The following is a 16,839-nucleotide window of genomic DNA, read 5'->3' as shown; positions in this document are numbered from 1 at the left end:
GATACCTTCTTAAAAGAAATTATAATATAGTAGAAATCATGTCAGAATAATAGATTATTTTTATGCTTAAACTTTATGTATAAAAATAGTTTTTGTTTCTCAAATTAATATAAATGTTTTTTTTTCTATCATTTAAAGTTTAATTTTTAAACGAAACATTAAGTATCAACACTATAAATTATAGTAGGTACTATACTATTCTATGTACTCACTTTTTTTTTTATATTTTTTATTACAACAATATATTTACAATCTGTATACATTTGATATAATAAGTAAATTTTTTAACATTATTTACAAGGTATGTGGACGTGATAGAAGGGGGCATCCAATGACACTACTTCAATCAATGTACTCACTTACGCATTTATTAAATTTATTTATTTATTTTTCTAAATCTTTTGAAAATAGCATTGTTTATTTTATTGTCTGTATAGTATTAAAAAAAATATATATATAATACATATATTCAAAAAATCAATACAGTTTGATAAAAATAGTTCTCAAATTCTGAGCAGAACGATAAATATATATTAATTTTACAATAGTTTGTTATTTTCTATCTGTCATCATTACATTTTGGATTGGTAAACAGGTATATCTTTAAAGGTGATTTTTGATAGACAGATCTAATTGGTATTTTAGAGGGTGAAAAGTATAAAATCCACAGTAATTTACAAAATACTTGAAAATAAAAAATTGAACACGAAATCAGTTTTATAAATGAAAAATAAATAACAGTAGATAACTAAAATTTTCATCGAATATTTATAATGGAATATACAGGACATAAAATAATTTGATGTGCTATATATATTTTAATCTTTAGACTTCATAAAAGAGCTTAAAATATAATCTTCAAACCTTATCTATTAAATTTATTTTTTTCAAATGAATCATCAAAATATTTTGTATAGTAGTTAGGAATTTATGTTGTTAGACATCTTTATTCTCCCAAATAATTGTACCCGATTTTCACCTATTGAATTGTCAAATCATATTGAAATTATATGGAATAACAGTATAAAATTTTAATATTTTTAATTATATAAATGTTTTATTTACATGAAAATTTCAAATTAAAATTAACAAATAAGTTGTTGTCTTGAGCCCTTCACAATAAGCCGCAAAAGTTCTCTCACTATTGTATCGTAACTATATAATGAATTTCCGGAGATTACACATTTACACCGTCCCTATTATATAGATACATGACATTCGAGTCTTTCAAACACTTGATTCGCTGATAAAAAAAAAATGTACTCAAGATATTATTACTGTGCTCTACATGACTATTCTTATCTATATAATTTAAAGTCTACAGTAAAGTTAACAGACAACAATAATTATACTCAACTCAAAAATTTAACCATGAGTTTTAAGTAAAAAATATTGTATACTTTTTGCTATTCTTAAACTAAAAATTTATCCATCATACTTAGGATTTTGCTGTGTACCATTAATTTATATATTTAAAATAATCTCAGAATATTATATTATTTAGATATTCGGCAAAAGTAATATAATAGTTAATAAGTTTTATGATAAGTGGTATTTAAAAATATAAAAATTGGTTAGCAAAATCATTATATTAAGTTGTATACTTACAAAGTAAAATTGTAGTTTCTATATACTTGAGAAAACTAAGAAAATCAAAAACAATCTTATAAAATAACCATTCACCACATTAAACTAATACTGTTAATAAAATGCATTAATGTTTTTATAAAAATTAGATATAAAACTTTTTTTATTTCCCAAAATGAGAGTTTTAGAATTAACATTTTGATAAAATTATTTAATTACTGCCTGTGTCAAATGTTGAATCTAAATATTAAATGAAATGTTTGTTTATATTTTTTAAGTAAAGTATAGTATTACAATTTTGTATAGTTATAACTCATAAATAGCTAATTTATATAACATAGGTAAAAAAAGTAGAGAACAATTTAGTATATCACTTTGAGGTTGACCTTAAGAAATAATTTTTTTTCAAGTTTTAATGTTTGTTTCTGATGGAGTTAATTTGCAAAGATTGTATAAAGTACAAAGTAAAGTAGATTGGCTGCAGAATCTTTTAAAGAAAGATCGTTTCCCACTCATCAAATTCTTTTTTGATCTTAAAAACTACCTTAATATATCAATCTTATAAGGGAGAAATAAAAAAAAAAAATTAATAGGTTTCTGATTTCATGAAAAAATAAGATGTTTATAATTCAAAAGAAATAATTAAATATTTATTTATATTTGTGTACAGTATAAAAACAAGCTTAAAGTGTTCTAATATTTATTTTTTTTAGTTTGCATTGATATTTCTTATAGGTATCAATGGATATTGAAGTCCTTTAATATGTGAAAGCGTTTTTTAAATTTAATAATTGAAAAAATTGTAGCATACAAAATGTCATATATGAATAATTGTAACTTTATCATATATAGTAGCCACTTTATTATTAGTAAAAAAACGTGGTTATATGATCTTAGAATTTGATTATAATTTTTAATGGTCAATGTCAATTGTATTATCTCCTTGAAACAAGGAATGACATAATACTATTAATAAAATTAAGTGGTGGTAGTATAAAAACCATTTTTGGTTAAAAATGAAATGTTTATGTCATACTAATGTTTTTAACATTAGTTTTACATAAAATATATGGTATAGTATTTTACATTCATAATTATTATGTATTAAATGAAATATCTTAAAAAAATTATACATGCATATAACCATTATTTTCTATAGTTTTCAATTAAGTATTATTATGCATCGTTATTATAAACATAAAGATGATATTTGAGAATAATTTAATTAAAACTACCATAAAATATATACTATACAGGTACTTTTTCACCTATTCGAGTATTATAAATCCTAATAACATTTTTAAATGGAATTAAATTACAAATTCTAAACAAAACATGTCTAAATTAACAGATTAAAACATTTATAAGTCGTTATACAAGTAAATATCATTTTTAATAATATAAATATGAAGATAATAATAATTCCTTGATTTATTCCAAGTCTAAAAAAAATCATGACTAATATTTCAGCTACCATCTGCAGGCCTTGGTATTGATATTAAATTGTTATTACATTATGGTTATTTAAAAAAAAAAATATAAATGAGTTTATAAGAATAGTAATCAACCTCTAAACTTAACGTATTTCGATAAAAATAGCTCGATTTATCTACCGTAATATTACAAGTCGTTTTTATAAATTCCACAGTTGAAATAAGTTACATTTATACATTTAACTCTGTTCGCCTATCATATAAATATTAGTGGTTTTTGTATGCTATTAACACTTAGAGATTATCCATTTTTTTTATATGTAATTCACAAAAATATTGTTTAATTGATATTTATCTATAAAAACATTATTCATTTTAATAATTGTCATATTTAGATTCTTATCAATGTAAATTTTACTGTTTACTAAGGAATTAAAGTATAAATAATAGTAGCTTAATTATAAAATCAACATCCTCTAAAATATTATAATGAAATAATATCAAGATTTATGATTTTTTGTATGTTACACAGTAAAGAATATTACATTTAAAAAAAATAAATATCAAAACCAGTCATTATTTCGAGTACAAATAATCATGAAAACTAAATGTTTAACTTTTTTGTTAAATTTATTATATATTATTTTATAAAAATTATGTACTATACCTATATATTGATTTTTGTACGATATAGAATCCAAAAATTAAAATAATAAAATAAAAAGTCTTTTAAAAATATAATGATGTTTTATTTGCATTGATTTTATGATTAAAATAGGTTTAAGCATTGTAACTAATATTTAATACTATCTTAAATGTAAAATAAAAACCATTTACATTTATCAAGTTAAAAAAGATGTTATCAACTTTAAAATGTTTATATAATCAGAATATAACTTTTGACATTAACTGCCTCAACTTTTTTTTTAATTTTAACTTCTACCTCTTAATATAAATTAAAAGTTTTTATAATACATAATTATTTAATTTGTTCGGATTGTCAATATTACATTTTGAATAGTACTTAATGCAATTGTACTAAAAAAAAAAGAAAGATTTTATATCTTTATAAGAAATAAGTATTGATGATTAATTATAGTATCATGTATTAAACATATAATTTTTAATACCATCATTTATATATTTTTAGTATTATTTTCAGACTTCCTTATTTTTTTTTAAACATGTAACAAAAACATTAATCAAATTTCTTAGTTAAATTATATCTCAGTAAAAATTATTTTTCAATATCCCAAATTTTTAAATTAATTATATATATATATATTTTTTTAATGCTAACAAAAATTTAAATAATAACCATAATACCAAAACATATAGAAGCTTTAAGGTGTTATATAATATTATATCTCAAATAAATAATATTAGATGGTTTAATAAAATAAAAATACCCGACTTTTCTAAAGTAAAATGTAGAATATGTGTAAAATTATAATTTTTTCAATATATTTAGTTTAAAATAATACAAAATTAAATTATTCCTTTCTTATGTAATAAAATTTAAAATCTAAAACACAGGAAATGATTTGAAATAAATACATTAATTAATGGTTTGGAATAAACCTATTCAAAATAAGTTAAAATACATGTTAAATAAACTTGTTTCCACAGTTTTAATAACATCTATTTTTGTTTAAAGAACTGACAAAAGAACAGATAGGAAACCGTTTTAACATTTGGCATATACGTTATAAATTTAATAATAAGATAAACTTATAAATACTAATCGAATTTTCTATCTACATACTATTATAATGGATTTAATATTTAATATTCTTATATGTCATTTCTTTCATTTAAATAGTTATCAATTAGATAAAGCGCGAAAACCCTTCTTTTTTTTTGTATAAATAAATAAAATCAGTAATTTAGGTGTGTTCAGATCAAAATATATGCTATATATATCTAAATCTCTAAATAAATAAAACGCAAAATAAGTAAAACATTAAATTGCAAAAATTAAAGTTGTTACTTTTTTATTAACTATTTATCGTTATTGGTATATTCAACAGTTTGCAAATGTACTTAGAATTATTTACGATAATCAAATGTTATCGAAATAGTTTAACTAAGATATAATTCAATATCTTCTACTTGTATTTCATCTCATTATTAGGTAGCATTTCTCAATTATAACATTATATATTATTGTATATTTAATGGTGCTAGGGGAATTAACAGTATTTCCTTAAGTAAACTGGTCGTTAAATTCTATGCACTGCGTTGAAGCTACAAGCGGAAAAACGTCTACTGTAGTAATCCAATTAGTAATAATCAAATTAACTAATGTTTAATAAAAATAATTCATATATTAAAATAAATATAGCATATTAAGTAAACATAAATATTATGTATGTAAAAATAATAACATATTGATCTGTATTAAACTATTATTGGAAAAATGTCTTTAATATTATAATTAGTAGTTACTTATCTAAGTAAAGATTTATATTTTATTTTCTTAGTAATCAAAATAAATTTGACTATATTATACATATTTTAGTTTGAGTAAATAAAAAAAAAGAGATATCTCTAATAACCTACTATTTAAAGTATTATTACAATAATTACCATTAACCTTGAAAACATTATTGATCAACTAGTCGTACATAAGTAGGAATTAAACCAATATATTTAAATTCCTTACTAAACTTATAGATTATAAGTTAATAACTCAGGTATAGGTGTCGCAATTATACTATATCAAAATATATAATTATCCACGTCAAATTTACAAAATACAGTAAATAGCAAGGATTTATCTAATAAAAGTGAAAGTATATACTAATTTTAAATTATCTTTTAAACTTATTAAAATTTGGAGTGCAAATGACGAGTAGGTAAATTTTCTATTCTTGTGTTTTGAATCACATTTACACATTTTATCGGGCTTTGTTATTGTAATATTTATTTATTATGTACAGAATGTAATTTTAATATGTTTTTATTAATAAACCAGATCATAACTCAATATGTGTTGAGTAATTTTAAACTAAATAATATGATGTTGAATAATTTATTGATACATCAAACTATAAATAAATAATTCGAATTTGTAAATAAATATTATGATTTGTTGTATACTTGTAAACTTTATCTTAACTGAATCGTTAATTTTTATTTATATAATAATTTTATATGAATTTAAATTATCTGATTAAATACCAAAATTATTAAATAAATAATATTATAATTTTTATAGTACTTATTTGTCAAGAAAAAGAAAAGTCTGGGTATCCTGATTGGTAATATTTTGATAGCCAATTAGGGTTGTGCAATTTCCGGAAATGTAATTTTGCAAGAATCGCTGTAAATTCTTGAGCATCCTCAAACAACTCAAGGTGATTAATTTATTCATGTATCACTATTTCGTTATCTAATGACGTATCTTAATTAGATATTAAATCTGTCAAATAAATATATAACCATAATAAACTTAAAAGTGAAAAAATAAGAAATTTGTAGTAAATTGTTTTTAATAGTTCAATGTTTAAATTGAAATAGTAATTAAAATATATAGTATGGGAAAAACAACTTAAAATGCACCATATATTAAAATTTGTAAAATTTAAATGTTAATATTAAAAATTAAATTAAATCAGAGAAGAAGCAAAAATGTATAGTTAATATTATTTAACTACTAAATAATTATATTAACATAATGGTGCTTATCACAGCAGTTATAGTAGTGTTAATACCACACAAATCTATTTATTTTGTAGTTACATAGTCATAGAGTGATATAGTTATTTTTAATATTATAGCTATTGAATACATGATACAAAAGTTAATTAGATACCAACTTATTTTAAAAATAATAATTAAATAATATGACATTGAATCGATTCATATTTACGAGTACTTTATTTATTGATTAATATTTTTTTCATTATGAACTCCGTTATTATTTACTATAAATAATAATATTTTAAAATATAACTGAACTAAAAACAATAAGTTAATTTTCAATAACTTAAAAAAAAAAATTGCATTTTAGTTTTTTTATATTCTTTGGAACAATTTTATTCCTTAGATCTCTAGAAATTCCTAAAATACTCTCATACCTATACGTTTCTTTGAATTCCATCCCTACAGCTAAGATACTTTAATTTAGAAATTTAAATAAGTAACCTGTTTTAATTGGCAAGAGTTTAATTGATTTGATTTAATAAACAATAGTTTATTAAAACTTTATATATATATTAATCTAATATGCATAATATTAATATTCTCGTATTAATTTCTAAATAATTATAAAAACTATTCTTTTTTTTTTTTTTTTTTTTTTTTTTTTTTTTTTTAGTACTGAAAATAGAGTTATAGTGGTAATATACCATTATTGTAAATTAAATAATAATCATAGTAATATGTAGTTAGTCATAATTTATAAATGCACGTAAAATTTAAAAAAAACAAAATTACATAAGATTTACTGAATAATAAATTCAAACTGTAAGCTTGATTATATTAGTAAATAAACAAGTAAATACAATGCTAAATACCCTTATAATTAATTACGCAGTTTATATATCTATAACGTAATAGTGACTAGATAACCTGATTAACTAAGAAAATGTGTTTGGCCGGAAAGTAGGATGGATCATTACATAATTCAGAAACTTCAATATTTGTTCGACAGCATTTTTTGATTTTATATATTTTATTTAGATTATTTAACAACATTTATGAAAAAAAACACGAGAAATTTTATTTTTTTCAGAATTACTTCTTAAATATTTGCTCATTAACCTCCTTTTAATATTTTTACTGTGATATGAAAGTTTTATTATTAATTTTTTGTTGTTATAAAACAGAAATTTAGCCAAATTTTGGTTTTTCAGTTCCTAAGTTTTAATATGTAGCCTTAACTTTCACTTGATCAACGGTCCTCGTGAATGAAATTATACTACCTAAGTTTTTATCAGCATCCTAAGCATTAAACGAAGCGAGTGCTAATAAATTATTATCAACTAGTCCCTACTTGTCTAAAATATTTATTAATTTTACCACCGCCAGCCGTACAATACATTTTTCATTTCTTGTGGATACAAATCATGTTCAGTGAGTTAATTTTTTTGATTGTCATGAACGTTTGTTAACGATTTGTTAAATTTTTTTGCACCATAATTTATAAATATACGGTACAAATCACAAAATTAATTTATACTCGAGAAAATCGTTCTATATTCTTGTTTGAAATTAGTAGATATTATACATTATTCGATAAATTAAATATTTTACAATTTCGTAGTATTTATATAGGTATTGGTGTAACGTATAAAGTTCAATGAATCATTCTCGGAAAATTCCAGTTGTTAACTGAAAATAAAAAGTAGCGACCTTTTACAAAATTAATTGCTTGACAATGACCAAAATAATAAGTGTCACTTGGAGCGTATTGTTATTAGCGAATCCTTACTCAACTCAACTTGAATAGTTTTTGTGAAAATGTTAGTTGTTTCTTTCATTACTATAAATTAAAAATTATATAAGTGGTGTATTTCATTATTTTCAACGATTGTATATTATTTTAAAAAACCCATATTAAAAATAATTTAAAAATATTTACTATATTTTTTATATTATTCTAAACATACATGTTTATTAGGAAATTAACAATTTATTTGGATGTAAGAGACAAAATCAAATGATTGCTTAAATATTTAAGTATGCTTAAAAATTCTCAATATTTTTAAATATAAACAAAAATCAAAAAAAAAAATCATGTTGACGTTTTAAAAAAAATTGTTAAATATAATGTAGTGTTAAACATTAAATATTCAAATATAGATTCTTATTGTTTTAAATTATATCACTTGATGTTAAATGATTAAAAAAATTTTAAATAACATACCTGGGAAAAAATTAAAATACGTAACAGTTTGTTATAAATAAGTGTATTGCAAAAGTATTGTACAGTATGTCAAAAAATGCAATTAATAAATATTAAGTAAATAAAGTAAGTAGTTATACAAATAATAAAACTGTAAAACAACAACAAAATAGTATTTAGTATTAAACAAAATGTTTAAGCTTCATAGCTGAAAAACCATCACAAATAATTAGAAAAGAAGTATCTAAACATACTAATGAAAGAAATTTTATTTCACCCGATTTAGAACTAATAGCAAGAAATATTCACAACATCCGGGTCCATTTTTATTCCAAACAGTCAATATTAAGAAAATATGTTTATGACTTATAAAGTTTATTATAAATAAGCAAATAGAAGGGAATTTTTTTTTTCCATGACAATGATGTCCTTAATGTAATTATTATTATTTTTAATGTAGAATGAACAAATATTTTTTAAAGAAACTATATTTTGTATACATAGATGGTACTTTTAACTATTGCAAAATTATACATATGATTTATGATATTAAAAGTAGAATAAATATTACAGTATTGAAAAAAACCAAAATAGCTGAAGTTATACACATTATTTTTAGATTTTGAAATTGCAATTTATCAAGTGGTTTTTGAATTTTAAATTTTTTCGGAAATAAAAGTTTTTGGTTGTTGATTTCATTTTAGCATAATTTAGTTTCAAAAAGTTCAAAATATAAGTTATCACTACAATTTAATTCACCGAATGATGATGTAGGAATATAATTGATGCAATTTTTAACTTTCTGTTCTCAATCTGGAAGAAGTAGAATAATGTGTTATAGATTGTAGTAGATAAACTTCAATATTCAGCGATAAGATGATTTGATAGTTATTTAATAGATAAACATATATTAAATGATATTATTTTACCATTAGAAAAACGAAGCAACAATCTTTTAACAGAATACATACGAAAAAATCAAGAAACAATTTTCATTTGGATTTTGATTCAAATTATTATCACCTACATGCGTATCATTTTTTAATTTGATAAAAATCACAAATAGTAACATAAAAACAAATATCATTAAAAAATATGTCTAAAAAGAAAATTTTCTAAATGATAAAATGTAATTTATTCAACTAACAAAATTAATCAATACGGTTATTTATAATTTATGATTTTAATACTAGTCAGTTAATAATGATATGATATTAAAATAAACATATACAAAAATAAAAAGTTTTTGACTACGATAATTAATCACTTAATAATTTATTGAAGTATTATTCTGATATAAGAAAAAGCGTACAATAATATAATGAGTGTTATAGTAAAAAAAAAAAAAAAACAATTATTTTTGAAATTTTTAATGCGATTATTTTTTTTTTTTTTTTTAACCTTTTGAATAATATTATCATAAAATTTAATTTTATAAAGATATAAAAAAAAAAATGGTTAAATTAATTTAAACATGAATACAAAATATAATTATACTTAAGTTTTTTGTGAAAGTTATTTAAAATTATTATTGTTATTTAATTATTATAATGGAGAAATAAATTCATAACCTAGAAATATTTATTTATTTAATTAATATTTAAATAGATGCCTATAAAAATTAAGATTTTAAAACTGAATATAATATTTTATTAATTAAATATATATTTGAACCATAGATTTTATGCCTATAAATTACGGTAAAATAATTTATATCCAAATTAAAAATATAGGCTCCTACTTTAGGTAGATTTTACAAAGAAGAAAGTTTTTATAAAAATTGTTTTATATTGTAGCAGACGTTTAGCAAATCTAATATAATTATTACAATATTTTATTATCAGCAACTTGTTTTATATTAATAAATATGTTTATTACATATAATTTAATATAACATATTATTACTATTATTATATCATATAAGTATACTGTTTTATTTTGTTTGACATATTTTTTTATGGATAAAATATTTACATTTTATTTTTTTGATAAAAATTGGCAGTCTAATTCAAACTATGAATAAAATTATTCCGATAGTAATCAAGATGAAAATTCTACTATGTTTTTATTTTTTTTTGTTAATTCAGCTCAAATGTAATAATTTCTCAAATGAATTACATTAATCATTTAATTTAAAGATTGTCTTTATCACATTATATTGTGTTTTTATCTCTAACATTGGTTATAAATTATTAGTAGTAGTTTGGAATTATATTTAAAATATAAAATATAACTTTGTAGGTTAATTGAGTTCAGTTATGATAACATGCTTATTTTTATTTATTTACTATTTAATGTATATTTTTTGTGACAAAAACCAGTTGAAAACTGATAAATCTTAATTAGAGATTTTAATATTTAAGTGATACTACTGTGCTATCATGTATTATTTTTCTATTAGTATTATGATTTATACACTAGAAAAGTATTAATTTCTAAGTAATTTTCAGACCAAACCCTTCTGTTACAATTCAATTATTCAAATATCTATATCAAACTTTCTATTGTATACTACCTAATATAAAATTCAATATAATTTACATCTTCATTGCTTAACCTAAAAAATATACTGTTAGGTATCTCCATATCTGCTATATATGCATATATGTATATAATAAATATAAAGAAAACCATTAAAAACTTGTAAAAATATACTATAAATACAAAATACAATTCTTAAACAATTATATTTAAATTTTCAATAACACAAATACAAATACAATAATAAGTATTTATAAATAATATAATTTATATTACGGGTAATGTCAACTTTAGCCATGTATTTCGATTAGTGATTCAAAGTTACATAATTTTAATATTATCTAACTAATATTAAAAATGTATCGTAAGTAATATTAATTTATATGATTGTATACATTTATGTTACTTTTTGTGTACTATATAATATTATTCACCCTTTAAAATTACGTTTATACGAATTTATAATTACTATATTATAATAAATCATTAACTAATCCATAAGTGCATAAAACATTAGAGATGGTGTAAGTGTGACTATGTAGTTAACTAATGTCGACGAAAGCTGAGTGAACCCAATAAATATAACATTAATTATTTTTTTACCAAATTTAGATGAAAAATTCTTTAGACTTGTAGATTAATGTGGTATTTAACCGGTAATTATATACCAGATACCAGTGATACCAGTTGATGTTTGCCTATTATCTTTAATATATTTTTGGATAAAATGTAAATTTTGAGGTAAATGATTTGGAATAAAGTATTAAACAATTAAAGGAAATAACGAGTCAGATATCAAACGGTATAGCATTCAAAGTTACAAAAGTATTCTTAAAAATGAAAATATAATATCAAAAGATTAAAATGTAAATTTTCAAACCTATTATGCAATTTAATATAGTATATAAATTTTATAAAAATATGTGTAAAAACTAAAAATAAATAATTTTTTTTCTTTTTATTTCTATAAATAAATTAATTAGATACCTAACTTATAGTATCTTTTGTATTATATTGGTGAATATTAAGTTTAATAAATTTATTGTTATACAATTAATTTAATATTAAAAATTAATTTGGTATAATATATTTATTAACTATTAAACATGGTATAATGTGGCAAGATCACAATCAATAACGTATATAGTTTGTATTGCTTTGGATGATTTATTCCTATATCACTAATTCATAACTTAGTCTTATATTTTAGGATATTATCCTGCAAAAATACTTGGCTAATTGTAAATTATACAGTTATTGTTAATATTATTCATTAGCCATAATTGTAATATTATTGATTCATAATAGTTAGAGTAAATAATAACTTTTTAAATGCATGTGATATTTTGTCACTTTCAGGATGGATCATGATTCGAGTACAGGGCGGTGCCCAATCTTTAACCTCCAACGATATTAACTATAATAACGATAATACAATTATCAATGGTATTTTTGTGAGGGCGGGGTTTATCTACACGCCGTTCGATATGAAACAATTAATTTCGCTGAAATAATAATCATTATTATAATAGACTTTTTTCTACTATAACCTAACCGCCGTCTTTGTCGGTTGGACAATGTGTGTGGCGCGTGTGTGATGTAATAATAAAACGGTAATAATAATTGGCCGAGTGTGAATTTCCTGCCACGGACACGAGACGACTACGCGGTAGACAGATGTATTACGTGTAGAGTTGTAATAGCGTTTTGGCCTCTGTCCCGCCAAATCTCTTTATTTTCGTACAGTTGTGGCGGTGGCAGAGAGATGAGACGGGAAATAATAATAACGCCTCTAACAGTAATATGTGATAAAAATAAAAAATAATAAAATATAATATATCTATGCTATTATTTAAAAATTAACATAATTTTTTTACCTTTGGTTTTCGCATGGTTCCTCCTCCACCGCCACCACCTCCGCCACTACCGTTACCGCCGGTTACCAACTACTTTGATCACAATCACGACCACTGATACTACTATAGTTCCAATTTGCTTTCGACTCCAGTGAAATCTATTTAAGGATATCCGAACCGGCCCCTCGGGGGCACACGCCGCCGGTGGTCGTCCGCGACGGATCGCCAGGGGGCACGTAAAATATGAAAAGTACGAGTTTAACTCAATATGACTACTACGCGTCTACGGACTAAACAAATAAAAGTTCACAAAAATTAGGTATCAACACAGACCATAAACGAAAAGAATACAAATCTAAAGTTCTCGCGCCAAAGTCGCACACGCGTCCGGCGGCGGTCGTTACGGCACTGCGCTCTTCTTCCTGTAGGACCTGCGCTCCGCACGGTCTGTGCGCGCCGGCTCCGTAAGCGAACTCACACACAACGCGTGTATCCGTGGTAACCGCGGTAGCGGTAGGTTTATAGCGGTTGTATGCAACGGTTCATATTATCTAGCGTTTCGCATTTTTTATGTACATACACACACAAATTATGTAGGTATACATACGAGTTAGAGAAGAAAAATATGTATTATAATATATATATATATGATAAATTACATAAAAATAAATGCACGCACGTTCGACCGACCGATGATGCAGGTGGTGGTATTTTTTTACGCGTACGCAAAGTCGCAAAAATTTTATTATTTTACTTTTTTACAAAAGTATTTAATTATTATCAAACGACTTTTATAGTTTTATACCATTTAAATAGCATGACCTCGTATAATGAAAGCGAGTTTTATTCGTTTATTATTATTATATTTAAATTTTAAGATCTCTTTTCAATAAAATATTCCGTGTTCAATCAAAATGTATTCCGTAAATATTTTGCGATAAATTATATGTTACAATGTTACACGAGTATATATCCACTGCGGTCTATACACTACACATAGTATATACTTGTACATTTCGTATTGAAATGTGACTACAGCTATAGTTCCATAAGTTTTTAATAACTAATAGAATAAACCATCTATACGAAAGTCTCTTAATAAAACATAAAACCTAATCTCTATGAATGCCTATAGACAGTTGGGTAAGTATTACATCAGTTGTATTAGATTATGCTCGTATATGTATTTTCACATTAGCTAATAACAATACTAAACTTATGATTATATTTTTTATATAACGATACTTTGATACGCGTTCTATTGTTTGTTCCTATGGCTTCATTATTGTATCAGAAAAATGAACCATGTATTGACTATAGGCTAATGCAAAAAAATATTTATTATTACATTTGGTACACAATCAACTTGAAAATTATTATCAACATAAAGCTGCTAATATGTCTTGACCAAATAATAAGTTTAAGTCAATTGTTAAAAATTTCAGTATTATGAGAATACAATTTTCAAATTTATAGTTATTCATATTTATATTTTTAATTCATGTAATACATTAACTAATAATAGAACTCACAAGTCAGTAACTAAAAGGGGGACTGGAGTTCAAAACCCTCCCCCAGCCGCGGAATTTTCTGGAATTACACAAACTTAGGAATTTAACTACCGTTTTTTTTTTTTTTATTATTATACTATTAACGATATATAGCATTTTAGTTCAAACAATTGCAATATAAGGCGAAGTACTTGAAGCATATTCTAATTGTAGCCAAAACTTTTTTCCGAACATTTCATTTTTATTATAAGTTTTGATTACTTTACTGGTGTCAACCGCAACGCTAAAAATGACATTTTTTTCTCTAAAAAAATCTATTTGCGAAATGCTACCGCTGAAGAAAGATTAACTGGTTTATCATTACTTTATGTACATAAAAATTATTGTGAACTAACATATAAATATTTATGTCAATCCTGAGAAAGTAATCAATTGTTTTTCTGAAGAAAAAATAAAAATTTAGAATTTGAGTTGTAAAATTGAATTTTATTTTATATTATGTATTAAGCATATTTAGATAATTATTGATAAACCTTATTGATTTATATTTAATGTTTAATTGCTTTAAAGCATTTATAAATTGTTCGTCATTTATTTTATACACTACTTATTAAGACTTGTAAAAATCCCCTCAACAAAATTTTTTTCTGGGTACGGCTTTGAATATCTTTATCGTATATAATTTAAAACGATTTAAACATTTTATTTATTGTCTAATAAAATTATTGTATCAGCAATTTGATCATATTAAATGGTACCCATTGCAGTTTTCAGTATTATGTTTTTAGAATATCAATATATAGCGTACAACCATCTAGAAACACTCCTTGTGGTCGTTTTCAAGTGCCTAAAATGTAAATACCTGCTAATTTTATATACAAAGTTTAATGATAATATTATAAAACTTTAACTATATATTATTTTATTTTCATAATTTGATACTCTAATGCATAAACATCGTAGTTCATCAATCTTTAACAAAATCCACAGTCACGCTAGTTTCAGGTATGATGACATATTTAATCTGTGATTAACAATAATTTGTTTAACAATACAATAGCTGTAATAAACATACGTTGTATACCACAACATCAGTTGAATGTTGAAGCAAAAAATGTATTTAGGCTCAAAAACTTTATGGGAATTCTCGTAATATCAATCGTTGTGTGGTAGGTGATGGCACTTATAAGTTATAACTGTTATTCCATTTTTTATTCTTTACACTACAACAGTAAAAATTAAATTATTTAAAGCTTTTACCTATTTATAGATACATTAAATAGATTTCATTTTATTTCTTGCATTACGCATATTGTCAGGGCCAATGTGAAGTTAAGGTGACTCAGGTGATCGACCAGGGCATCATTCTCAGCGAGGGGGGGGGGGGGGGGCAAGATTGATTTTTAAAATTTTACATATTTTTGTCAATAATATTTTTTTTTTTTTGAAAATATAAAACATTTATAACTTAATACTCAATTATTCATAATTATATATGGTTATTTTTATCAGCCATAGATTAAAATAATATGAGTATTTTTTAAGTTTATTTAGTATGGTTTTGCGTAGATTGTTTATCGTATATGTATGTTGCTCTATAAATTTAAATATTTCCGAATATTTGTGATCGTTTAATGAGGGTCGCGTCGCGCTGTCGTGACTTCATCCCCGTCACTTATTAGCTTATTCTTTGCAATTTGTATATACACTACTTAAATTACTTATTTTAATACCTATTATCATATTACCGATCGTACTTATCGGGTCTGAGATGATACTTTTATTATAATTATTCAGGAAACACCCTAGTTATAAATGGCATGTTAATGGAACTTAACGTACAATTTAAAAAATCCACTTGAAAATTAAAACAAATTATTGAAACATTGTATGAACACAATAACCTTAAAGATGGATCTGATTCTAATATTAATGGTGTCGAATTTTTCGATTCACTAAAATTCTGAACATTAAACAATAATTATTAATTTCTTGTTTGGACAAAATTTAACTTATAAATAATATTCTTCAATACGTTTTTCACCTTAAACTTTAAGACATATTTCTAAATTTTTGGATATCTTTGAGAATATTATTGATGTTGCCAATGAGAGTAGCTG

The 16,839-nt window shown here is 22.9% G+C and overlaps 1 protein-coding gene across 4 annotated transcripts in view; it reads right to left on the bottom strand.

Annotated features, from left to right (window-relative positions):
• The window catches only part of LOC112599609 (potassium voltage-gated channel protein Shaw), a 127,608-nt gene extending 114,002 nt beyond the window's left edge, over positions 1-13,606 (bottom strand). For all 4 annotated transcript variants that reach the window (XM_025346578.1, XM_025346581.1, XM_025346579.1 and 1 more), the window contains exon 1: positions 13,230-13,606. The gene's annotated coding sequence lies outside the window, so the exon portion shown is untranslated. The remainder of the gene's footprint in view (positions 1-13,229) is intronic.
• Between the last annotated feature and the right edge of the window lie 3,233 nt (positions 13,607-16,839).

The sequence above is a fragment of the Melanaphis sacchari genome, unplaced genomic scaffold (assembly GCF_002803265.2).
Source record: "Melanaphis sacchari strain LSU unplaced genomic scaffold, SCAv2.0 Contig53_pilon_pilon, whole genome shotgun sequence".
NCBI lineage: Eukaryota > Metazoa > Arthropoda > Insecta > Hemiptera > Aphididae > Melanaphis > Melanaphis sacchari.
Note: the sequence above shows the minus strand (reverse complement) of the source record. Positions and strands in the feature narration are given on the sequence as shown.